The sequence below is a fragment of the Dermacentor silvarum genome, chromosome 7, assembly GCF_013339745.2.
Source record: "Dermacentor silvarum isolate Dsil-2018 chromosome 7, BIME_Dsil_1.4, whole genome shotgun sequence".
In the NCBI taxonomy this organism is placed as follows: domain Eukaryota; kingdom Metazoa; phylum Arthropoda; class Arachnida; order Ixodida; family Ixodidae; genus Dermacentor; species Dermacentor silvarum.
Window position 1 is genome coordinate 187,593,049 of NC_051160.1, and position 27,356 is coordinate 187,620,404.

Here is a 27,356-nt window from a genome sequence, read left to right on the forward strand (position 1 = left end):
ATTTCGCTCGCCTCCTGTCTGGGCTATGTGCCAGATGCACGCTGGACGGAAGAGCTGGGTCATGCCGCGGCCGAGCATAACGTGGCTGAGCAAGTTGCGGTGCGAGCCACAATCCTCCGGCGCGCTTCGGGTGGTACTTCGTGATTTAGTTGCATTGAGCTACGTCAGTGTCGTCAGCGGAGTGGACCAACAATTCAGCAAAAAGTGCGGGAAGTTAGGCCGGTTAGGCTAGACGGTTGAACGCTATTGCTACAGGAGTGCAGAAAGGAGAGCGACACAGACGCTGGCTATCAAGTGGTGGTTTATTCGTAGTGAAATATGTATGTGCAGTCTGTTTCACACTTCAGGGAAATCTCGGAGCGCATTGCATCGCGATGCCGCGCGCGCTGGTGTCGGTTGCCGGAAGTAGCTCGCGCAGGCGCAGATGATAGAGGCCCGTTATCTTGCACCGCATCGACTGCTACGCTGGGCGCGCTGGCCGCATCGTCGGGAAGTGTGCTACTGTCAAGGGAAGTTCATCGTTACGGCGGGCACTGAGCCGATAATGTTAACTAAACGTTGTGCGACGCCAACCTCTGAGCCTTCATTGGCAAAAATGGGGTTCTACACACTTCTTTTGACAGCCCGCTTCGTTTGTTCTTTCGAAAGGCCGAGGTACTGAGTGCGTGCACGCATATTTCTTCACTGCGTGTGCTACCGTAATACGCAGCGACAAGAAGGAGACACAAAAATGTGCGCACAACGTTTAATTAACATTAGAGGCTCAGTGCCCGCAGTAACGATGAACTGCCCTTCACACTTCCCGACGATGCGGCCAGCGCCCGCCGCCGTAGCAGTCGACGTGGTTCAAGATAACGTGCCTCGACCGTCTGCGCCTGCGCGAGCTACTTCCGGCACCCGACTCCAGCGCTCGCCGCATCGCGATGCAATGCGCTCCGAGATTTGCCCTAAGTGTGAAACAGACTGTATGTACATACATGAAAATAGGCGGGAAGGTGTTTAATCCACACATTTCTTCTCTATAAATAAAGCACCAATTGATAGCTTCAACGTTCTCCATCTTCCTGTGGTGCTGTAGCTATAGCGCTATTTTTATTGCGATAGCAATTATATGAACACTTCAACCGGATTTCTGCCGTCGGCGTCGCCGTCGCCGTGAGGTTCCCTATAGATAAAATCTTCGCCGCGCGTCGTATGCCCGAGCGGAAGCGTGCGGGGACGCGCGCTATCACTGAGAGCGAACGCACTCATCTCCCACGCGCAAGCAAGGAAGCAGAAAGCCAGCGCCGGAGGGAGCGGGGGGGGGGGGGCACTTCTACTCTGCCAACAACCGCGCTCGTCGCTCGTCCGCATCGTCTCTTATCTCCACACGGCTCTGACCTTTATGCGCCGTGCATTCGCCGCTCAGTTTCCGTTGAAGCGATAGACCGCACGTATACTTCGCCCGCTGCGGCGTATGCTTGCTGCCAGCGTTTTGACAGTCGTTGTCTGCAGTCATTCAGTGTGATCTATTCGTGTTTGTTTGTGCGCGCTCACACCACGCTTGTTCATTCAGTTAGTAATAGTCGGGCGACATTTTCCAACGCACGCTACACATGCAATGCTGCCCGGATCGGCAGTGCAGCGCTACAGGTGTGTCCCTTCGCACGCGCTGCCCACGGGAAGCGCTTCTCATCAACACCACCGTTTCACACGCGCCTTCTCGTGCTCATCGAGTCTCTCTTCATGTCGGTCTACTTACGCCGCAGCACACCTGCTTACTTAATCAGCTCATGTTTACTACAATTCAAAAAAAATTAAATTATGGGGTTTTACGTGCCAAAACCAGTTCTGATTATGAGGCACGCCGTAGTGGGGGACTCCGGAAATTTGGACCACCTGGGGTTCTTTAACGTGCACCTAAATCTAAGTACACGGGTGTTTTCGCATTTCGCCCCCATCGAAATGCGGCCGCCGTGACCGGGATTCGATCCCGCGACCTCGGGCTCAGCAGCCCAACACCATAGCCACTGAGCAACCACGGCGGGTACTACAATTCATATTGCTACCAAAGCCGCTCACCTTACTTCGTATGACATTGCTGTGTTGCTACGCATTCATTGCGTCGCCCTTAGGGCGAAACTGTGACATTTTTTTTAGTATGTTGATGCATGCATCAATCCAGTTTGTCACGTGAATTCGTTTTTGGAAAACTGCCTTTGCCAACAGTTTGGCGCTTTCCCCTTGCTGGCGCATGTTGCCGCGTGAACGGTCTCTGTGAGGAGTCCGACAGTGCGCAAAGCAAGGAACAGTGAACATGAACGCAACACTTTTTTCCGGATCACAACAGTAGGCGCGCTTGCTCTCTTTGTTGCTGCATACTGCACTTGCCGCGCCTGCACTGCTACACCTGTGCGTTTGACTACCTACTGATTTTATTGCCATTTGATCAACAGCAATGTTATAAACGAATCAGCACAGGAGGGCAACCAAAACAACAAAGCACAAAAGGTAAGACATTCCTTTATGTTACAGCGCGCATGTACAGCTGCAACTGAAAAAGATTACCACAAGTACGCAACGCTCTTCTTCCCGTGCACACTGGTATCTAAAGTACCACATGATTCATGTTTCAAAGAGCTCGTTTTCGGCATGCTAGGGAACAACAGCGTCACGTACCACAATTTATCTTATCGGGTGATCGGTCACTTGCGCTAATCTTTTTCCGCTGCAGCTTCTTCTTCTTTCTGGGGTTTTACGTGCCAAAACCAGTTCTGATTATGAGGCACGCCGTAGTGGAGGTCTCCGGATTAATTTTGACCACCTGGGAATCTCTAACGTGCACTACAATGTAAGCACACGGGCGTTTTTGCATTTCGCCTCCATCGAAATGCGGCCGCTGCGGCCGGGATTCGATCCCGCGATCTCGTGCTCAGCAGCGCAACGCTTTAGCTGGCTGAGCCACCGCGGCGGGTCCGCGGCAGCTGTACATCATTTCCTTGTCTTGTCGAACTATAGGCATATCACTAATGAACCTATTTGCCATTTCCTTGATGAAGTATGCTTCCTACAATTCCTCATGTCATAAAAGCAACAAAAACAGGCCGCTACGTAACAGAGAGCCACCGAACATGAAAGGTCGACAGAGACCCAGTTAGGATAGCATGTGGTAGCACATTGCCAATCTTGCAAATGTGAACCCCCCAAGGCTATAAAAGAAATCATAATACGAAGCAAAAGCAGGACTTCCGTGGCCAGAGCATTGTTCGAGGCTTACGTTATCAAGGAAATGAGAAACCGGAGCATTACTGCTAGTTCTGCAGTTTTATTTACAAAGAAGATGCGGTTGATGTGCTCTGCAATTTAAAGAATGGCTTCCTATCGTGCTTGTTTTGCTTCCCCTTCAGTGTGAATTCTTGTATACCAGTTGTTCCTACGAAGACTGCCGAAATTCCTAATCGATCACTCAAGATAAAAATGCGGTTTTCACAAGCCTGATTACCGGCAAAGGCGGACATCTGGAACAAATGAAGTGTTCTAATTTTCTCAATAATTAGTTAACCATTTCACCGACGATTACGATACTCCCTAATACAAAATTTTAGCGCAGTTCTATACACGTTTTCATTTCGCGGTACATTGGCTGGCGCGGACAATGTCTCGTGCGACACGTTGCAAACTGAACAAAGTATGGAGCGACTGCCTCACTGATCAGGGGCGCGATCGGAGATCTTGTTCGAAACGCATTCTGTTCAGTTGCTGAACGTCACAACGTAGCAGTATGCAAAATTTGTGCTAAAGGGAGGGAGAGAGCAGCCCATCGGCAAGCGGTGAACCATTCGGTAGCTGCAGCCACCGTTTGGATCTAATCTAATCCACCAGACGTGTCATGCGAAGCCGGTCTTGTAGCGAGCGGATGACCGCTTGAAGGGTTCGAACTTCACATCTCTCGTCGCGTTCTGCTCCTAGCAGACGACGTGCTCGTAATCAAAATGATTGACAGGAGCGTGTCGTCATTTTTACGTCACCAAAAACAACGAGCTCCACAGACGTTTGTCGTCCGGGGAGTTCACCGCTTGCCGATTGGCTGCTCTCTCCCTCCTGTTGTCACAAATTTTGCATACTGCCACATTGTGACGTTGCAGCAACTGAACAGAACGCCAAACGAACAAAGATTTTAGAGCACTTTTTTTTAGAGCACTCCTATCTCCTAGGGTATCTCCTATCTCCACGCTATCTCCTGGGGCAGATCATGCCCCAGGAGATAGCGAGAAGCAGCGCGTGGGTAACGCGTGGGCGCGATTCACAGCAGCCGCCGCAGACAGACCTCCAAGAAGACGCGCGCTACTCTGGTGCCATCAGTAGCCATCGTGGCCGCAGTGAGCGTCTTGCGCGGCACTACGCTTCTCATGCTTTCGCCATACCCTCCTCTTTCACTCATGCTTCTGCTGCACCCTCCTCCTCCGCTTTCCTGCTCGCGCTCTTCGCTCTCGCCGTTTTTACAGCGAAGCTGTATATGGTTAGGGCATGTCCGTTGTCCGCGAACAAAAACTATCATCAGCAATGGCTCGAGCGTCGTCGTGTTCCACAATTCGTTGGCGCCCCTCGTGCCACTGCTCACGCGTTCGTCGTCTCCTTCTTCCACAGCTGGCTCCGTTGTGCAAAAAACTGTCATCATCGCATCTGTTTCCATCGCATCAAAGCTAATCGAAACACGCTTTAGCTACCACCTGTGTCCTTGAAACGACATCTGCTCGAACGTATTTCCCCGTATAGCACACACGCGCATGCACGTGTGTGCTATAGAAGGTAGATACGCTGCACAGCACGTCGCCCCCCCTGGTCGATCGACAGTACTACGCATCAGGAACGACCTTTTTAGAGCACTTGAAAACATCCGGTCCACAATGCAGTGAAGAGGGGTGGCACATAGAAACTGGAGTTAGCAGACGACGCTGGATGGGTTGCAAACATGTCGAACGTGGCGGAGGTTATAGAAGTCGGTCTTATTGCAAAGAGACGATAACACATTTGCAGGAAACGATGGTTGCTGGCGGGGGTTGTGACGCTTCGAGTTGGCAGAGGCACAGTAGTGCGCGCAATGAGATACAACGACCTTCACAGATGTGGGCGTAGGGTTGAAGCATGGTAAGCGAACAACGGGCTGAATTCAGGGGCTTGGTAGGACTTCGGTACAACGGGAGTATGGTCCAAAGTTATTTGTTAAAAGGCCGGCTCTTGAAGGAAGGCGAGCTTAACGATGAAAGGAGAGGTAGGTTTACCAGGGCCAAGGTAGCAACGTGGTTTTCGATTAAGGGCTTGAAGCTTCGAAAGGGAAGGCTGTGGACCCGCCACTACCTGCCAGTAGTTACAGTAGGCCCCGGAGGCTGGAGCATGACATTGCGGTCGTCCAAATTGCCGAAGCCATTCTTTTTCTTGGGACGCAGGCTGTCGATGGGAAAGCGAACGCTGCTTCCGGCCGGCGCACCGCCTTTGTCAGTCTTCTTGACGCGAGCCTTGAGGTTGCCTCACTTGCGGTCCAGCTTGTAGCCGAAGACGGTCGGGAAGCGCTTGAACGAGTTGGTCATATCGGCCAGGGTAGCGGCGGATGGACCTCGCGCGGCGAGGACTACGACGAGGGCTGCTGCAGTCTTGACGGAGAAAAGCCGGTAGGGCGCGCTTTCGTCGCACTCATGGCATGTTTTCCTCGGCGCAACAAGTATACTCTATAATCGTCGTTTTATGAGTCTGCAGCAACCTGACGAGCTTGCTGCGGCGCCGGCGGTTGCGGTTGCTGCTGGCGTCCCACCAGGCTGGAACAGAAGGCCAGACTTCACGTGACGGCGCGCAGATGACCAGAGGAGCGGTCAGAGGAGTTTCTTTCATTGTGTCCTTGGGCCTGCACATGAACAGCAGGTTCTGCATGTCCGTCTTACTCTTGGTCTAGGTGCCACGATGGCTTCCGCTGGTAAATTGGCGCGGCGGTACACGGTAGGTCATGTCAGTACCGGTGGAGTTGGACACTTTTTGTGGTTTTGTAGTTGTCAAGCTTGTAGTCTGTAGGCACATCTGGCGGTGGCGGACTCTGCGGTGTCGTTGGCGGGAAATAGTGTGGTCGGTCGATGAATGCGAGCCCTCTGGTGGGAGACGTCAGCGCTTTCATGTAGCGGCAGTCCCCATGGCTGCGAATTTTTATTTCATCATTCTGCGTGCCTGAAAAAAGAAATGGGTCGCTGGACGCTGTGCATATGCTGGTCTTGGGGGCTACGGTTTCGAGACCTGATTTGGCGGTCATGGTCGGTCTCCACGTTGTGGTGGCGGTCGAGCGATGAGCAAGAGTGGTGTCGATTCGGTTCGCTGTTTTGTATTTGACCACCTTGCTCAAGGCTGAACAGCTTGGTTAGTAGGCCTGAATAACAGCGGTTTTATGAGGAACGACGCCGAGAGCAGCGGTGGGAATCTGACCCTCGGCGCCGCGCCGCCGGCTCGAGAAAAAGAACGTGCTCGCCACGTGAAGAGTAAGCGTCTACGTCGCGCCGCCGACCCATCGGTGCGGGAAGAGCGCACCCGCGCCACGGAATATCGTCATCGCAGCGACTCGGGGACCCGAGAAGAGGAACGTGCCCGAGATGCGTGCGGCGCGCTAGAGACGGCGCAGAGCCGACGACGCTGGCCGCAACGAATGCACACAAGGATTTTACGGCGCCTACGCGAGGTTGAGGCGAGACTTTCTCGACTGTAACTTCGGATCGAGTTGTACAGTTTGCGATCGGCTATGGTTCGACAACGACCTCTCGGAACTCAGCGGGATACGGTCTGTGGACGTGTTGACTCGGTGCTTTCTCGGCGAGGAGGATGTTGCGAGGGTTTAAGTGTGCAGTACGTGCAAGGACGCTCTCGTAAAGGGTAACGTGTCTCGTTTGAGCCCTACGAACGGGTACCTGTATTCTGCCTGGCCTCCGCACTTAACTAGAAAGAGTGGCGTGTTGTGCCGACGTGTGTGGCGTAAAGACCACCGGCGGGACGGTCCTTTCCAATCTGTACGTTCGACCTGCCTCATCCAAGCGCAACGTAGAGGACTTTATGAACGACCACTTTGTATGGCTGCTCTATCCGGCCGACGACGATCAAACTCCAGTCCTTGTCATTGGCGACTTGTCGTTGGCGTGGACGTGTCGCGGCCTGGTGGCAATTGGCTGCCCTCGTTTATGCTCGAACGGTTAGGGATATTGTGCTACACCTATCTCAAGGTGCCAGTGACCATCAGGCCCTCGTGTTCGGACTTAATCTTCGCCGAGAACCAGTCCATCGTCGTCACCGAACCCTTGGCCGTCTACCACCGGGACCACAAAGCAATAGCTTGCGTGAAAAAATAAAGAACACCGAAACATTTATGTATATCTGTATATTTAGATAAACCTTCTATACAGACCTTGACAGAGTGCCCATGAATTCTCTTAATCCCCCGCTTCGTGTTCGCTCTTTCCTCCTTTGCTGCACTCGGTTCTGCCGACGCTCGCGGGAGGAACGGGCGCCCTAACATGCTTAACATTCGAATTAGTTACGTGCCTGCTGAAAATGTAAAGCTTTCAGCTACTGACGATACCATCTTGTACGTTTTGAAATCGCGCCAAAGGTTCTTCCCCTGCACTACGAGAAATTTTATCACTTTTTCGCAGGGAAACTGAAGCCGCTTGAGGAGCGCAGGCAAACACGTCTACGAGAAACTTCAGCTGGCTGTTGACATCTTCTGGCGTGTCCCGGTCTGCGCCACTTGAGACGAACCGTTTTTCTTATTTCGACATGCTGATTAAAGCACGTGGCGTGCTTTTCGTTTATGTCGGCAGCACAGAACACTGGCTATCAGATATCATTCGCAAGCTAGGCGTTAAATTAAGCGGCCACAAAGGGCACGATTATCAATTTAGCAGAAGCGGCAGGCACGAGCGCTAGAAAAGAAGAAAAAACAAGAAAAAGTACAACATACGACTTTATACGTTATCTACCAGAAAAAAAGAAAACGCCCAGATACCACGGGCGCTACCAGGCAAATGTATTATCGGTAGCCGCGCAACTGCGTAAATAATTAGATTTAGTATATTTAACTAATTAGCGAGAAATTTGGAACGCTTAACCTGCTTTGAGATGTCCGCCATTCCCGCTAAGTGAGTGTGCAAAAATTGCATTTTTATTTTGAGCGCTCTCCTTTAGCATGTTAGGCAGTCTTTGCAGACACATGGAGTATATTGGCAATGTTGAAGTGGCAATAAAATCAGACGGTAGCTGCGATGTGTTGTTGTCTGTCTTCTTAGTGGCGCCCCTTCCGCGACCAACATGTTCGATTATGAACTTCACCCACTACCCGAACGCCATATCGAATTGGAAGCCATTTTTAGAAGAAAGCCTGTGGCGGCCATCTTTTTTTCTAAATTATTGATGTTTCTTGTTTTGGCCTGACTCCTGATGATGCTTCAGGAGGTGTATTGTAGATGGACGGCTTTACGAGAAGCATTCGACCATAGTAGGCCCGAGAAAAAAAAGTGGGATGATTCTGGCCCTGAGGGTGCATTTAAGCGAGATGGCAAATCATATACATACACTTGCAACAAATGTGAGCCTGCTATTGCAAGCTTAAGCTAGGTTGCTGGTGATCTTTCGCCGCACGTTTTCTGAGTGTTCGCATTTGTCCATAGCCATCAGCTTCTTGGTCGTGTGATTTTTCTTGTATTATCTTGATTTAGTCGTGAAGTATTCACACGATATGGATGCAATATTCGAGACGCACTACCCACCAAGTCATCGGCGACAATAATGACGATGTGAGGTCTCTGCGAAGCACGGGCTGTCGCTCCGAATGCCACAAACGCGAGCAGGCCTGGAAGATGCATTTCACTGAACCGAAGACAGGAGAGAGGAAAAACGTCAATGTTAGCGATGCATTCAATAAGCAGTGGGAATGAAATATAGACACAACAGTGAGGTTCAGTGTATAAGGCTTGATATTCTGAGAAAAAAAAAGAAAAAAAGAATAGATCTCCGCCTTTAGAACAAGTGTATTTACGGATGTTGTATAAAATGCAATATTATAAGTAACATTGCAAGTTTATTGTCTCATGACCCATCAGTAGAAATTTCAAATTTCTTAAGGTACTTTCTAAGATATTCCAATGATAAAGCTTCTTTAGTAAATTAACTGGTACCATCAAGCAATAAAGAATAACCAATGGGCCGACAACAGTTGTTACAATGGTATATGATATCACGGCTGCCTGTACAGAGGAGTAATGATCATGCCAAGGACAGTTGTCAAGGCAACCTCCTGAGACCTGTGTATCACGGCATTCGGCTCCGTAAAGAAGTGTTTCACTATTCTATCAACTTCAGTTTCCCTGTTTCACTCTTAGATAAATTTCAACCTATTCTGGGACGATACGTACAGAAAAAAATTGTCGCAGTTTCACCCGAAAGGCGAAGCATCAATTGTAATAGCAAATTAGTAGAGAGCTATATGGAGTAAGGATAGTATTTTTATCAGCTGTATAAACTTGGACATGCAGCAGCACCAGCAACGCGCAGAACTGTTGTCCACGCCGTCGGCGTTTTGCCCGTGTTCTCACCGAACGCGGAAGGAGGAAGCCAAGCCAAGCCAATCAACTTGCATGAGCGCAATTCAGCTCCGTGTTTCTTTTGAAATTTACGACGAGGCAGGGACTCAGGACCCAGAGGAACCTCCAAAACAGCCACCGGAAGTCTAGAGGCAGCTAACGAGACTATCTGTGCCCCCAAGGGGGCATGGAGAATCGACCAGGCGCTCTGGATATCACCACCAGCGATGCGGCAGGTAGCAGCCATGTTGGGCCTACAATCCCTGACCCAACATCGACGACTCAGTGGCCCCCGCTCACGCCGCGTTCCTGGGCTGACGCTGTCGAAATGACTCAACTGCAAAGGCAAGCAGAAAACCCTTTTTCTATTCTCGCTGATGACTCCAACGACCCTGCCGATTGGGACATGGAACAGCAAACGCGGAGGCAAGGAAAACGGCCGCGACCGCGGGACGCTGATAAGCACGTGCGCGATCGGCACTGGAAGCGTGGCTTTGCAGAGGACGCTCTGCAATGCGGCTCAGATTCGGATCAAGAAATTGAGATTACCAGCCAAACGCGCACTGAAAAGGACCCTGCGCAGGCCAAGAAAGCCACAGAAACAGCGAACCTTTATCCGAATGAAGTTTTGCAGGACACCACCACTATAATAGTTAGACCTAAGACCGCAGCGTCTATTTTGTCGATTCCAGACACAGTGCTAAACGCCTGGCTCAAAGAACGCCTCCGTAGTGAAACGCCGGCCACCATCCGCAAACAGCTTCGCGCAAACGTCATTGCCGTGGATATTCCTGCAGATGTAGAAACGCAACCATTTCTAAAGATAGAGAAACTCGGCCCTGTTCCAGTGCAAGCCTACGTCACTCCTCCGAGAGACGCGATCAAAGGCGTCATATATGGCGTAAGCACAGAATTTACTGACGAAGACATTCGAGCTATAATTCGCCCCCTGCAAGGTGGGCCAAAAATTTTGAATGCCTACCGACTTGGTAAAACAAAGCAGACTGTTCTCGTGGTGTTTGCCGGAAATAAGCTCCCGCGTCACGTACGCATGGAGTATATTGCGCATCAAGTCCAACCTTTTCGCCCGACACCTATCTTGTGTTCGCACTGTCAAAGGATTGGTCACAAGGCGAACATTTGCCCACATGAAGCACGATGTGGCAGATGCGGAGGAACACACACTGCAGGCGAAATCTGCACCGCTACGAAACCACGCTGTCTACATTGCCAAGGTGAACATGTTACGGGCGATCCCAGCTGCCCACACTACAAACGCGAACTACTCATTTGTCGCAAACAAGCTGTGCAGCCGTCACTCACACGCCGCCAGGCAATTGCCAGAACTAAGACTGAGACACACGCTAACAAATCTACGTCATTCGAAGTCGCGGAACCCAAGAAAAAAGATAATACAGACGTTCAGAAATTACCAAAGGAAGTTCTTGATGCGCAGGCACACTCGAAAGTGCGCCAAAACGCCTCTACAAGGCAACCTTTGCCCAAAGGCACCTTGACACAGCTGAGAAGGAAAGATACCGAGGTCAAATGCCAGGGCACGACTAATTCACCACAGATAAAGAAAACTTTCGTCCAAGAGAACCGTATGAAAGAGCTGCAAAACACGGGGCTGCACAATAATTTGCCCACTGCCAGCTTATCACAGCTAGTGAGAGATGTTAGCGAAGCTAAGCAACAACGCGAAGCTGGATTACGCGACTCATTCGATATTCAATGGCGGCGGTTCGAAGTACTGCTGGAGCGGATGCAGAGCGCTATCATGACTATGCAGCAAACGATGGGCCAACTGGCAGCTCGTATTCTTGCACTAGAGAGACAGACACAACCTCGCATGTCTACTGTAGCGAGACTCGAAGAACAGGAGGTGAACCAGGGTTAGCGGCTTCTCGGTAATCATAGCACAAGCTCAAAAATGAATCAGCCCTATGATATAATCCATCACCCAACGCATTTGTTGCAGTGGAACTGTCGGAACTTCACTCTCGCACATGCAGAACTCTCCTTACGTCTACAACGTAACCGAATTCCAGTGATCCTCCTTCAAGAAATGGACGCCCCACCAACACTGCAGTTGACTGGCTACAACAAATACCTCCAACCTTGTATACCACGCAAGCTGAAGGGCCGCCACATGGGCTCAGACCTCACCGCTAGAGGCTTAGCTGGCGTGTTCGTCGACAAACGCCTTCCGCAAGTTCAGATCGACACTCAAGATTTGTGCACACCCCACCGCGAGATCGTTCTAGTTGCTATGACATTAGAAAATTTCCGACTTACAGTTGCTTCAGTTTATATACGACCTGGTTGTCAGCCCGGAGACGACATGAGTTGGGTGTCGAGTCTAAAGCAGAGATGTCCTACTAGACATATCATTATAGCTGGCGATTTCAACGCGCCACATACCCAGTGGGGCTACCGAATAGACACACCACGCGGCCGAGCACTTATAGATGCTATGGAGAAAAGCGACTTCAACATCGCCAATGTCCTTGGAGTCTACACGAGAGCAGCGCTACATGCAGGTCAGCAAGACAGCACGCCAGATTTGACGTGGATGTCGCAAGACTTGCGCTTACGTTGGCAACGACAAGAAAATAGAGACGGGTCTGACCATCATCCGATTCTACTTAGCATAGAGAATATCAGTCGAACCTGCGCAAAGACTAGAACGACTTACACGACAAACTGGGACCGTTTCCGCAAGTTGTACGTGGATGGCACGGGTTCCTTCCTGGACAGACTAAAAATAGCAAAGCAGAGGGCTACAAAGGCGACGCGCACGCGTTGGAAAGATCCTGCTCCGGACTTGCACATGCTGAACCTCATAGCTTCGAGGCTTAGGGCACAACAGCAAGCCAAACGTCACCCAAAAAATGTTGCATTTCGCATCATTCATAATCGTGCAAAGGCTGCAGCCCGAAGGTACGCGAAGGAGCTACGCCGTTCGCGATGGCATCGTACATGCAGTGGACTAAACCATCGTACTAATCCTTCTCGTTTATGGCACCTGGCATCTATGCTTGATCAACCCGCCCAAGCAAAACAGCCCGCGCGCAGCATTGCCCTCAAACAGGGACTATCAGAGCAAGATTTCGCCACTCAACTCGTTACCCAGTTTTTCCCTCTCGCCGTTCAAACTGCAACAGTCAACGGATCAACTGTGGAGGGCCAGCAGAATACCGATGCAACGCATATGCTTGATCATCCATTCACTATTGCCGAACTACGGTACGCACTCATGAAAGTGAATTGCAGAAGTTCACCTGGACCTGATGGTTTGACATATACGACTCTCCGCAATCTCCCAGATGAAGGAATGTCAGACCTCCTCGACCTTATTAATGAAGTATGGGAAACCGGAATTGTACCGGAAGGGTGGAAGGATTCCCTGGTCATTCCTATCCCCAAACCAGGCAAGCCAGCTACGATAGCAACGAACCTTCGCCCTATTTCCTTAACATCACATTTGGGCAAAGTCATGGAAAAAATGGTGGCCGAAAGACTTCACTGGTTCCTCGAAGTTGAACGAAAGCTCCATCACACACAAACAGGCTTCCGTGCTCGCTTGTCGGCGCAAGACAGCCTCCTTATGATACATGAAGATCTAACCTCTGAGCGCTTGCAAGGCCCTCGAATACTAGCCACTGTTGATATACATAAGGCGTTTGACAACGTAGGAGTAGATGCTATGTTGCAAGAAATGCACGCAGTAGGACTAGAAGGTCGCATAGTGACATACATCATGTCACTATTGACAAACCGCACTCTTCGAGTCAAGATAGGAGATCGATTCTCGCCGCTTCATTACATCACACATGGCCTTCCGCAAGGCTCAGTTTTGTCCCCTGTGCTGTTTAATATAGCCATGCACCGTCTCCCGTATCACCTCGCAAAGATAGACAGGTTGCATCACTCAATATACGCCGACGACATCACAGTATGGACCACGGGAGGGTCACTTGGTGAGCAGCAAGATGCCATCCAAGCAGCTCTAGATGCAATACAGTGTCATCTTTCGGCACTCAGACTCTCTCCTTCCCCGTCAAAATCACAGTATATTGTGCTTGGTCCAAAGAAGATGAGGGAAGAAGCAGTAGCCTTAATGAATGTGCCGCAAATACAAGGAAGCCCGATCGAAAAAGTACAGGACCTCAGAATTCTTGGACTCACTATATCGGACACAGGAAACCACACGGCGTGGCTTCAGCAGACACTGAGCCGCTGCCGAGCAACACAAGGGCTCCTCCGAAGACTCACAAGTCGTAAGTGGGGCCTCAGAGAAGATACCCTGGTTATAATGACGAAAAATCTCATCACATCGAGAATTCTGTACGGCTTCCCTTACACACGAACCACGGTAACGATGCGTCGTCGCCTCGAAGCAGCTCATCGTCAAAGTATACGTATAGCGTATGGTTTGCCGAAGCATACCCCAACCCATGTGCTTTACTCAGAGGCACAAATTAACACACTTGAAGAACTAAGGGAGGACGCAAGATGTGCCCAGGTGCTGAGGCTAGCCGCTACGTCTTCAGGCCGAAGAATACTCGCCCAGGTCGGTCGGAAGCCACAAGCTCCTCTTCTCCCGACACCTTCGGCGCCGTGGCTGCCCGTGATGTCCGCCATTGTTCACCCCCTTCCAAGCAACGTGGGAGTAAATGAAATAAGTCGGAGGCGTTACCATCACCGCAGAGCCATCCTCAACGATAGTACAGCTCCATGCATTTACACAGATGCTGCTGTTTCACATAATCACGTCAGTACTGCCTGGACGAACAGCGACGGCAGCAACACAGCAACAACTACTCATAGCACACAATTAAGTACGACCGGTGCAGAACTACAAGCGATTCTAGAGGTTGCTCAGGCAGCCAGATATGGCCGCCTCAAGCATCACCGCCCTCTACACATTTACACGGATTCGCAAGACGCCATACGTGAACTTAACAAGATTGACGCACACCCACTGGCAACCGCCATCCACGAAGAAGCAACACTTCTGCGGCACAAGGGAACTGAGCTGCACATTTATTGGACACCGAGTCATATGGGCGCAGGAGGGAATGAGCGAGCGGATGCGCTCGCGCGGGGAGCATATTTACCCACCCCCTATTCTCCTTGCCCCGTTTCCGTCACAGCTCGATCGGCAGAAGATGTCGACGCTGTCGATGCTCACCTGCAGCTCCGACAGCATAGAAAGCTTGCTCTACAAGCGCTTCTGCCCGAAGGCCATGACCCCCTCCCTCCTGGGCTTCCACGCCGGGAACGCGTGGCACTCCGCCGTCTACGCACCGGCACGGCAGTCACGCCTGCGTTCAAAGCCCAATACATCGACAAGTCGCTTGACCCCACCTGCGGAACTTGCACCACGGGTGCGCCAGCCACAGCCCACCACTTGCTATGGACATGTCCTGGCCTGTCATCACTGCGAAGAATCTGCCTTGCTGGGCTGCAGAGCTCAGTCGCCACTCTCAATGACTGGATCCTTCCTAGAGGGACCCCTCAACACCGCAAAGCTATATATGACAGCTTGCTCACCTACCTTATAAGAAGCGAAACCATTAACTTAATCTAGGCACCTCACCGGAAAGACCACTGGGGTTGCCTTTTCATACAAGTACAATTTTCTATTTTTTTATGACTGAATAAACGTATTTCTCTCTCTCTCTCTCTCGTTTAAGGGAAGCCAAATAAGAAACATCTTTAAAAGCAAGCACAAATGCGAATTTTGGCGCACTATGATACTTAGGGCAAAGAATACGTACTAGCAATCACAAAGGTGAACTCCCGTTTCATGTGCAAAGAAGTTCATATAACCAAAATAAAATTATGCTGTGCCAGACTGCAAGAAACACAAGAATTGTCAGCAACTAAAGTTCCATTATCACTAGGGTTCCTGTGCGACTCACGGCCATAAAAGGTGCATCTAACAGACTATTTTCGCACTGTTTTACGTCGCCCCAATCAAACCTAGTTTTTATACCCTTCATTTTAGCCCAGCGATGAAGTACCTCAGCGAGGAGTGTTAACCTGAGTTTTTACTGCTGGAAATTTTTTAAATTTGTTTCTCAAAAAGTGCTAAAATATTTGCAATGTGCGGAATTTGTTGCCGGAAGAATGTGTTTCAGTGTCTGATAATCATGCTTTTTTTTCGCGCCTGTGTTTGTGACAATGCATTACTGCCTTAACTTTTTTTAAGTTTTCTATTTCTATTAAGCTTGAAAATGTTGACTCATTGTATGTTCCACCTTGATGTTTCTGTGCATTGTGCATTTATTCTTTATTTCTGTGAATGATTTAACATATACTTATCTACCTGCCCCCCCCCCTCCCCCCCCCCCTGCGATATGCCTTCGAGGCGACGCAGGTATTCTGTAAATAAAATAAATAAATGTAGAGACTGCTCATTCGTGGTACTATATAGCAAGTCATTGCACTCTTGGTTGTCATCCAACCTTACATTGGCTAAAGCACAAAAGGCTTCTACTACTTATGGATAGCTATCCCTCCCTTGCACCCATCGGCTCCGGCTTATGCTTCTAAGTTTTCCAATCTCATCTCACCTAATCCTCTGTCACGTAAAGCAGTGGGGTTGGCAGTCGCCTCGGAGTAAGACATACCATACCTTGGCATTTCTCCGCCTTGCTAAATAAACTATAACACACATGTCGGATCTGCAACATATACATACGCTAAATGAGCATGTCAGCACACACTAAATGCCCATATTTTAAAACGTTTGGAACTTCATCGTGTTGAGCTACGTTCGTATCTTCAAAGGGCATCGGAAATTTGTTCCTTCGCAATGTCGAATAAGTTATAGATTTTGTAATCAGGACATATACATCTTCATGACACAGATATATGCATATACATGCCTAGAAATATCAAGTTATTTCCAGAAAGCGGTTAACAGAATTCAATGCAGGGCATAGTGTACAGCATAAATTTTGACGGGACATCTTTCATGTTCGTATTTATTGTTTTGCCACTAAGTTGTTGATTCATTGTTGATTCTGTAGATAAATTACAGGCTTTATCGCGTGAAATTGCAGTGAAACATTTCAAGAACATTTCTTTCGCAAGCCCCCGCAGGGGCGTCTGCGAAAGCAGGCGTTTGGTGTGTTGCGACACCACGGATCCGAGCACATGGGGGTTGGACCCTCCCGCGTGTAGCCGTGCGCGGCTTAGCCGTGTCTGGGGAAAGGGGGATCCTGGGGGTTGAGCCGAGGCCGGGTGTTTGGACCTTTAAGGCCCCCCGGCGGAGGCAACACACCTCTTCGGCCTCTGCTTCACATAGACGGCACCCCTGGGCTGACCCACCCAGGGGAAATGTGCAGTTGCCTTTTCCTGTCCTCCTTTTTAATCTTCGTCTTTCTCTCTCACTTTCAATCTATCCTGTCTTCTGTTCACTTCCATTACTTCCAATTTCCCAGGCAGCTAGGGTTAACCTTGTGTGGGTACCCAACCTCGGATACTCCATATTTGGTTATAGTGGTGACGTACAGCTGGTGTCTGCAGGTCTTGTGTTTACAGGCCCTCCAGCGTCCCCTTGTTGGACTCCATGGTGGGTGGCTGGCGTTGCTGCCGAAAAATCCATATATACTTATGGCAAGTTCATTCCCCCCACTATCCGATCGCCGTCTGAAACGAGGGCGCACCGATGAAGTCTTCCAGTTTTTTGGTCGCCAAAGAGAAACTTTTCCCCGATTCCATGTGATTCACTCAGAAAAAAACAGACATCTGTACGAGCAATCTCACCTTTCCTTGTGTCAAAGACTTTGACTGATATTTTTGGACCAGGCTATAAAGCATCCAGGATGGCGAGCGGTGATCTCCTCTTGGAGCTCCGAGACCAGAAACAGTACGAAAAACTGCCCAATCTAGTATCATTTGGAGATGCGCAATTAACAGTAACCCCGCACCGTACAATGAATACCACCCGTGGCGTTGTCTCAGATGACGATCTGTTGCAGCTGAGTGAGGCTGAACTCCTGGAGGGTTTCAGTGAGCAGAATGTCATCAATGTAAAACGGATTAAAATGAGGCGAGACGGCAAAGAACTCCAGACCAGGCATCTGATACTTACTTTCAACTCAAGTGTTCTGCCCGAGTCTATCGAGGCCGGGTACATCAAGCTTCGTGTTAGGCCATACGTGCCAAATCCTCTTCGATGTTTCAAATGCCAGCGGTTCGGCCATAGTTCCCAGAACTGCAGAGGCCGCCAAACTTGTGCGAAATGCAGTAGTCATGAACACTCCTCTGAGTCATGTGAAACCTCTCTACATTGTGTGAACTGTGATGGGGAGCACGCCGCATACTCGCGGTCGTGCCCATCCTGGAAAAAAGAAAAGGAAATAGTGACAATTAAGGTAAAAGAAAACATAACTTTCAAGGAGGCACGCAGGCGGGTATTGCACCTGCCGAAAACCAGCTTTGCCGAAGTGGCGCGTCAGGGGGCAGCGCCACAGCGGCTTCCGGCGGCTGTCCGGCTCACACACAGTGAGCTGCCAGCGACGCCATCCGCCCCCTCGGCGGCTGCAGCTAGCGCTGCTCCGCCACCCCAGCAGAAGGGGCCATCAACCACCGGGCTAGTGGCCTCCAAGGCCTTGTCCCTCGAGACGAGGCCTTCACCGCGAACAAACCGCTCTCAAGAGCGGGTGTCCAGCGCTCCGCAAGAGCCAATGGACACATCTTCCAGCCAGACGGCGCTGCCAGCGCCAAAGGAGCGGCGAGAATCTCTCGACCGCTCCAAAAAAGAAAAAGCCCGCATCACAGGGCCCGACAAGGGCTCTGTAAGTTAAATTAGTCTCTTTTTTAAACACACAGCACAAAAAAAACACTTCCAACATGAATACACAAATACTACAATGGAACGTCAGAGGACTCCTACACAACCTCGATGACGTCAAAGAAATCCTACACAGGTTTAATCCTAAGGTGCTGTGTGTTCAAGAGACACACCTTAACCCTACACAATCAAACTTTCTCCGGCAATACGCCATTTTTCGTAAAGACCGCGATGACACAGTCGTGTCTTCCGGTGGTGTGGCTATTGTAGTCGATAGAGGTATTGCCTGCCGGGAATTAAAACTTCGTACGCCCCTAGAGGCAGTTGCTGTCCGAGGGGTGTTGTTTGACAAGCTGATCACTATCAGCTCTATATACATCCCTCCCAATTATCAACTACATAAAACTGAATTTCAAAACTACATAAATGAACTTCCGGAGCCATACATAGTTCTCGGAGATTTCAATGCACATAACACCTTGTGGGGAGACTCGCGTTGTGATGGAAGAGGTCGCCTAATTGAAAACTTTCTTTTTTCCTCGGGAGCATGTTTACTTAATAAGAAAGAGCCAACGTACTACAGCGTGGCGCATAATTCATACTCCTCCATAGATTTGAGTATCGTGTCGAGTACACTAATTCCGTACCTGCAGTGGTCCGTTCTGAAGAACCCCTTTGGGAGCGACCACTTTCCAATTATACGAAGCTTAACAAAACAAGATGGTTGCTCGCCACATGTTCCCCGATGGAAGGTTAGCTCTGCTAACTGGCAACTTTTTAAAGAAATAACATATTTAGGCCGGGATGACATTGCCTCTCTTAACATAGACGATGCTGTGGCGTATATAACACGTTTTATCACTGACGCTGCAGAAAGGTGCATACAACAAACTAATGGACTAGCTAATAAGCGTCGCCTGCCTTGGTGGAACGAGGAATGCCAAAAAGCACGTAAAAAGCGAAACAAGGCCTCGGGATTGTTTCGCAACTCCCCAACAGCCGAAAACTTGATTAATTTTAAACAAGCAAAATCGCAGGGCAGGAGAACGCGCAGACGTGCTAAAAGAGAGAGCTGGGAAAAGTACATCTCCAGCATAAACTCGTATACAGATGAAACGAAAGTCTGGAATAGGGCAAATAAATTAATAGGTCGGGAATCACATCCCCTACCCTTAGTAAATAGCCAAGGTGATAGCCTGGAAGACCAGGCGGATAGTCTAGGCAAACACTTCGAACATGTATCGAGTGAATCGCACTATACACAATCTTTCCTGAAGTTGAAAGAACGCGAAGAGCGGCACCCCTTAGTCGCAAAGGTTCATCAAATGAGGCTTACAACCGACCATTCAGCTTAGCCGAACTTAAAGCATCTCTCGCTTGTTGCAACAACTCAGCGCCAGGTGGCGACCGTATCATCTACGAAATGATTAGGTACTTACACCCCGAAACACTGACAACACTCCTCTCTCTCTTTAATGCCATGTGGGCGGCTGGATATATTCCTTCCTTGTGGAAAGAAGCCATAGTCATCCCGATTCTTAAACAAGGCAAGGACCCGTCTTTAGCTAGCAGCTACAGGCCAATAGCGCTAACAAGCTCCCTGTGCAAGTTGTATGAAAAAATTATAAACCGGCGCCTAATCTGTTTCCTAGAAAATGACAAAATACTAGACCCCTTCCAGTGTGGCTTCCGAGAAGGTAGGTCAACAATAGACCACCTTGTTCGCATCGAGGCAAACATCAGAGATGCGTTTATACACAAACAGTTTTTACTTTCGGTCTTTCTAGATCTAGAGAAAGCGTACGACACGACATGGCGCTTCGGAATTCTGCGAGATCTTTCTGCGATGGGGGTCCGCGGAAATATGTTAAACACAGTCGAAAGCTACTTGTCTAACCGCACGTTTCGCGTAAGAGTGGGCAAGGTTTAATCTAGAACATTCACCCAGGAGGCTGGCGTGCCACAAGGGGGTGTGCTTAGTTGCACACTCTTTATTGTAAAAATAAAGATCCTAAAATAAAGATCATACAGTTATTCCACGCAGCATGTTTTATTCTGTGTATGTCGATGATGTACAGATAGGTTTCAAATCATGCAACATTGCTATCTGCGAACGACAGGTACAGCTTGGATTAAACAAACTGTCTAAATGGGCTGATGTAAATGGATTTAAAATAAATGCAAAGAAAAGTACGTGCATACTTTTCTCAAACAAAAGAGGCATGACACCAGTGCCAAATCTCACGATTAATCAAGAGGAACTATCCGTGAGCAGTGAACATAAATTCCTGGGAATAATTCTAGACTAAAGCTTACCTTTATCCCCCATCTTAAATATTTGAAGGCAAGGTGTCTGAAGACGATGAACCTTTTAAAAATTTTGTCGCGCGCAACATGGGGTAGTGACCGAAAATGCCTACTGATCTTGTACAACAGTCTTGTCCGCTCACGCCTTGATTACGGAGCTGTAATTTATAATTCCGCAACGCCAAGTGCATTAAAAATTCTAGACCCCGTTCATCATCTGGGCATCCGCCTCGCGACCGGTGCTTTTCGAACAAATCCGATCCACAGCCTCTACGTAGAGTCGAATCAGTGGTCACTTCATCTGCAGCGTTCATATAATAGTTTTACATATTTTCTTAGAGTACACGCGAACATTGAACATCCCTCTTATTCAACCATAAACGACATGACCACTGCCACACTCTTCCAAAATCGACCGGCATCGAGAAAACCGTTCTCTTTGCGTGTGCGGAATCTTAGTGAGGAAAGGGGTGTTCCGTTGCTTGAACACTGTCTTATGGCTCTAGCGAAACTGTTACCGCCGTGGCAGTGGCAGCTCATAGAGTGTGACACATCATTCGTGGAGGTCACTAAGCACGCACCAGAGGCACATATCAAAATGCATTTCCTTGAACTCCAGTCCAAGTACACATGCACAGAGTTTTATACAGACGCTTATAAGTCACGTGACGGAGTGTCGTATGCAGCCGTCGGCCCATCCTTCTCGGAATCCGGTGTACTCCACCCGGAAGCAAGTATCTTTACGGCTGAGGCCTATGCGCTATTGTCAGCTGTGAGGCATATCAGGAAATCTAAACTTCAAAAATCAATCATATTTACAGACTCTCTAAGTGTCGTAAACGCTTTAAAGTCACCCTGTAAACAGAAAAACCCTATACTCATTGAGCTCTATTGCGTACTGTGTAGAGCGTATGTATATAACCAGCATATCATTATATGCTGGGTGCCTGGCCTTGGAAGCATTGAGGGTAATGTGCTAGCTGACCGAATGGCTACGTCAATAACATCGAACGCTACTAATCCTACAGCTGCTGTTTCTGCAACAGATTTGAAACATTTCTTCCGTAAGAAATTGCGAAGCCATTGGCAACGTCTGTGGGATGCACAAACAAATAATAAGCTTCACTTGATTAAGCCACAGTTAGGTTTCTGGCCCTCCGCAACGAGAACACGGCGAACTGATGTCCTGTTCTGCCGTCTCAGAATAGGTCATACATTTGGCACCCATAGTTTTTTGTTGACCGGGGATGAACCACCAACCTGTGGTAGATGTGGTGAGAGGCTAACCGTCCTCCACGTTCTCCTGGAGTGTTGGGATGCCGAAGCAGATAGAAAAAAAACATTTCCCTTTAGCTTACCGCTATCATGTCCCTCTGCATCCCGGTATGTTTCTTGGTGAGGAACCGCTGTTTAGCACTAAAGCAGTCCTCGCTTTCTTAAATGACGTGGTACTGCATGTTATAAGCCCAATAAATTCATAGCGCATCCTCTCTCCAGAGGATGCTGCTGTGATGGTAGTTTTGTATAAGCACATGCCTCCAGGCCCTTGTGGTTCAAGGGCTCTGTTTAGGCAGTAGTGCTTCTTTCCAACTACTACATCTTAAATATTTTAAACATCGTGTCATTCTTTCTCAGTGCATTCTTCATTTCATAGTACACCTCATTAGTCATTGCCATGATTTTAGTGCATGTATATTTTACGCATTTTACAGCGATTATTTTTAGGCCCCTTTACAGCCACACTTCATCTACTTCTCGGAATTCATCGCTCCACTGCACACTCACAAACACTGGCATGGCGCTCTTTGGCAATAACTGGCCCTTGCGCCATAAAACACCACACATCATCACTGGCCCGGCGCTCTTTGGCCATTATTGGCCCTTGCGCCGTTAAACCCCGTATATCATCATCATTTCTTTCGCAAGCAAAGTTCTATTTTTTGTAACAGTGAAAAGAATTTGGGAAATACAGTACAGGAGATGCAATACTCACCTAAAGACAGCAAGATTGTCACTGTAGTGACCAGGCAGTCAGAAAACTAAGCCTAACAGTCAGCTTCCAGGTCGTGACTTTATCTGTTAACTTCAGGGTGCTGACATATTTTCTATTTATGCTTGTCTTTTTTTATGTTCGGGAAGTCTATGAATGACAAGAAATATACAGTAATGGGCCTTTTGTGAGCCTGTTGTTCTGCGTGGTCACAGACGTGGGACAGACGTAAAGCACTCAAAAGCTACAAAAGTATTTTTGAACTCTTCTCTGAGATCACCAAACGTTCTTTACGTCAAATACACGTTTTGTTTAATAGTAGAAAAAAACAGTGGGAATTTAAATGTCGTTGGAGCTGAAAGAACACTTTGAAAATTCTTCATTAATTTTGACATTCTATTTGCACTGGAATAAAGTCGTAGTGACGTATGTGCTTCAGTGATATTCTTCAAGATGGTTGACACTCAGAATTTAGAAAAAAAAAACAAGACAGGACTTGAATGTCATAACATTAAAATATTGGCGTGCAAAACGCCACTAGAATTTCATATCAAAGTGAACATCTAATAAAATGATCATAAAATAAATGCATGCGAGTATATATAGACACGTGCGTTGATGCGATGCGCTTCAATTTCAGTCAGCAAAGAAGCAATGCGTTTGCATCTAATGTTTTGTGTGCTGCATTTGTCAATATCTATGCCCACGGAGGGCGGCTACAATGGAGATGTTGACAGATACAAGACAGATTACGACGACTACGACACTACAGAGGCTGTAGCTCTACCTACCAAAAAAGGAACCACGCGAAGGTTAAACCACCGTAGAAAAAATAAAAAGGAAAAGGAATATACTGATATACTACAGGTAAAGATCGTTCCTATTGTTCTTCCTAATTATTGTGCCACGCTATCAGATCAGTAATGTTACAGATATCTAACACCAAACTCAACTACGCATGTTTTTAAACAGCCATTTATATATTATCCTTATATCATATATTGTAGAAACTCGTATACCTGATAACGATATATATTATTTCTACAGCCTCGTGCAATTAAACAATCATTTCTGTTGTCTCACATGAAAAATTGTGATTTTCAAGAATGTCACATAACCTTTATTAAAATTAAAAAAGGGCTGACAGATGGAGTAGCACACGTGGTGTACTCGGAAGGTTAGATTGAACGGGTTAGTCAGTCTATGCCTTTACACCAGCGTTAGTAGAGTGACGTCAATATACTAACGCGGTAAAAGTAACCTACCGAGGATGAGGAGGCCACCTTTGACGAAGATAGGTCCTCCTATCAAAACCTTGACCAGCTTTTCTGAGGTACCTTCTCCCTGTTTATAACCTTTACTAGGCGCTCGTCAGCATTCTTAATATATCCGCTGCGTTTTTGTAGGCATTATCCACATTTTCTCCACTGTTGCTTCTAAAGATATTGTTATAATAATTGTAAACTTATTTTTATTTCCGTCATAAATGTTTTATTGACGAATTGGATAAAAGTATGTAGGGCGCCTATATTAGTAGATTGGATGAAATGGTAAAAAACAGGTGGAACTTGGGATTCAAGATTTGGTTCTTCTCTTCATAAGATCAATATCTCTTTAGCACAGTTTCAAGTTTTTATCTTTGGTAGCCTTCACGGCCCTAAATTTTTACTGTAATCGACAAAAATGCTTCTGTTAGAGGCAAGGCTTTTACTGTAATATCAAACTGCTGGTATCGCTAGGCCTACAAACCTGTAGTAGGGCGGTCTGGTAGTTATTTAGAAAAGTCATCAACTCCTAAGATTCTCATAGTTCAGTGGCATGACTCTCCATACTTTCACAAATGCTTAATCTAAAATATTCACGCCACATAAAAAGCATGATGGACGATATTGGGCGATCAACATTTGTTATAATGCAAATTATCATAGGCCGTCATTCAGCTGCAGTTATGTGAGATTTACGGCAATGTTGGTACGACTACACTTGTTCGAAGACATAGTCTGCCTGTTCGCAAGGTGTCGTAAAATAATCATTATTGACTAAAATTATTTTTAAACTCAATAGGGAGCTGCTATGGGCTGATAAACGTAATAATTGGCTAGGGCTTGAACACACAACTTTTATGCAGGGGAAACAATTTAAAGTTTGTGGTATAATTTCAGGGAACTAAAACAGCTTCGTTCAACATTGTGCTGTGATTTTGCAAGGCCGAAGAAGTGTGCAGTTTGTTTTTTAATCTAATGCTCGTTTTCTTCTTGCACTAATACTTCATTGACCGGACCTTGTATTCTGAAAATGAGACTGTACGCTTTATTCTACTACTTTCACTCGCCGAAGAAAGTGTTGGAAAGCAGTGTTTGAACAAGTACGTCAAACCTGACGTACTAGTCAACATCAAACCTGACGTTCAAGTCAACGGCATCTCCGTGACAAAAATTCACTCACCCGTGTAGTTTACGCTCTACCGGAAAGTTGGAAAAGCACATCGGGTCATTATAATAAAGTAACCAGCTCGCAATGTACTAAAAAACGTAAGTGCAGCAAACCCGATTCAAATATTACTGAAATAAAACTGATATCTAAAACTGTAAGGTCCGCCAGCACTTCAGAAGACACTGCCAGTTCCCGGGTCGAAACTATCGCAGCGAACAAGTTGTACAGGAATGCCGACTGGAAAAGCTTGGCAGAATTATGATTTGCGGTTATGAGAAGCAAGAACGAATCTAGGAGGTGGGCGTAGATATCCTGACCTCCCTTGGAATTTTATGTCTTGGCAACACCAGTCATTTCATTAAGTGAGTTGGCTATATTTTATGCCCTTTTACTAGGCATTGACGGTAAATAATTTATATTTATTGAAATAACGCCGGAACTGCCGTACAAGTTCAATTTCATATTCTTAGACCACCATAGTTTTCAGCCCACGGCGTTGGAGAACGGTTTCACGATGTTCATGGTGGCAACACTGTATAGGCTGCATGTAGCATGCAGCTTATGTCGCTATGTAGATTATGTCAAACGTTTAAATTAGTTAATGATACTGTTTTCATTTACGCTGCACGTGTATCACGCAGTTCTTACCAATGTATTAGAATGCATTTCCTTCTTTGGTATGTCTGTCGCAACTCCCTGCCCTTTCCAACTGCACAGGGGGGATTGTCGAGCGGTTTATCGCTTTTATTGCAGCCCCCTCCGTCAATTCTAAATGCATTAATTGAAAATAAACCAATATTATAAATATTAAAATGGTAATATCGTAACATAACGGAGCACAATACCAAACACATGGAAAGAGAGAAAGCAACTATTCGCAATACATACATTGTAGTTACCACGCTAGTTACCCTGACTTGAGCTTCCCAAGCAGGGAATAGCGTATGAATGCGTGTATATTAATGCGCCATTGAGCCAACATTTCTAGTTAGAAGGAGAAGAAAAAAATTTGCTGCCCCCCCCCCCCCCCCCCCTCTTTGTTCAGTGGCCAGTGTCGAAGTGTTCGTTTTTCTCAGTTTTTTTTTTTTTGAGGCGAACATGAAACTTTTTAAACTCCACGCCCTCCAACTACCAACCAACATGCACTTTCGACCATATTTAATTAACAATATCTGGCAATATCGCGCTGTTTTAGACAGTTGCGCGTTGTTGTGAAGTCAGAGGGTCCGAGCGGCCACGAAAGTTCCACGTTTGATCCGTGCCAGGTGCCGGAAGAAGGAGAGATCCAGAGAGATCAAAAAAAGGTATTGTTTACAACGGTACATCGTATTTTACATCGTATTTTACATTGTTGGAGCCGTCTACATGCTAACGTCTTTGCATGTGCTCGTGTTTTGCATCTCCGAGCATTCACAAGACTCAAGTCCCGCTTTTTATCCTTTTTTCTTCCCTCTTTCACTCGACGAGGGAATACACTTTAGTTCTTATTAGCCAATGACAATCTTCGACACGTTTTCAATATCCCGTCATGATGTGTACCCGTTCCGCCGGGCTCCACCTCTAATGTTGCCTGATCTCCCCCACACAGAAGGCAAAGGGAACTAAATGTTGATGTGGTTCCCATGGGAATTCTCGACGCTGGCCCCTTGTAAGATTTAGTCGCCTCTCTGTGACAGTCACTTTGACAGGTTAAGGAGACTGGCCTTCGCGGAAGCCATCGTTTCCAGGGAGGGCGGCGGCTGTTGTCGTCTCGGAAAGGGGCTCCTGGTTTGCGCGTCACCGTCGGCGCGGGGCCTCGTCGAAGTTCGGGCGGGCGCTGGTGCTTCAAGGAAACACATCAAGAGCGACGTTGCCGTTTTAGCGACGCTCTAGACCGATGAGCCATTTAAGCACGTGTCATCAGTTCCAGGTGATAGTGACGCTCCCCGGCCGCGAGAAACGACAAGCGTGAACAGCACTCCATAGCGGCACGTCTGTCGCTGAGGCCTCCTTTGTCCCGAAGGACCACCAGGCACAACAGCAACCCTGCCGCCAGATGATGCATCGGGAGATCGAGTTGTTTGATTTATCTCGGCCGGTTTGATGCCTGCTTTGCTAAAAGCCATGAGGCCGCAGCTTCCAGGAATGATGTTCCAGCCAATGAAATCTTTATACGTAACCTCTTACTGGACTGCAGAAATGCAAGATGACAAGCTCCAGGGAGCGACATTTGTCAGCTCACACAATGTCG

The 27,356-nt window shown here is 47.9% G+C and overlaps 1 long non-coding RNA gene across 2 annotated transcripts in view; it reads left to right on the forward strand.

Annotated features, from left to right (window-relative positions):
• Window positions 1-23,422: 23,422 nt before the first annotated feature.
• Window positions 23,423-27,356, forward strand: part of LOC125947090 (uncharacterized) — a 33,136-nt gene continuing 29,202 nt past the window's right edge. Inside the window, exon 1 of one of the 2 annotated variants that reach the window (XR_007468129.1) lies at window positions 23,423-23,560. This is a non-coding gene — a long non-coding RNA (uncharacterized LOC125947090). The remainder of the gene's footprint in view (window positions 23,561-27,356) is intronic. The other variant, XR_007468128.1, reaches the window with a different exon arrangement.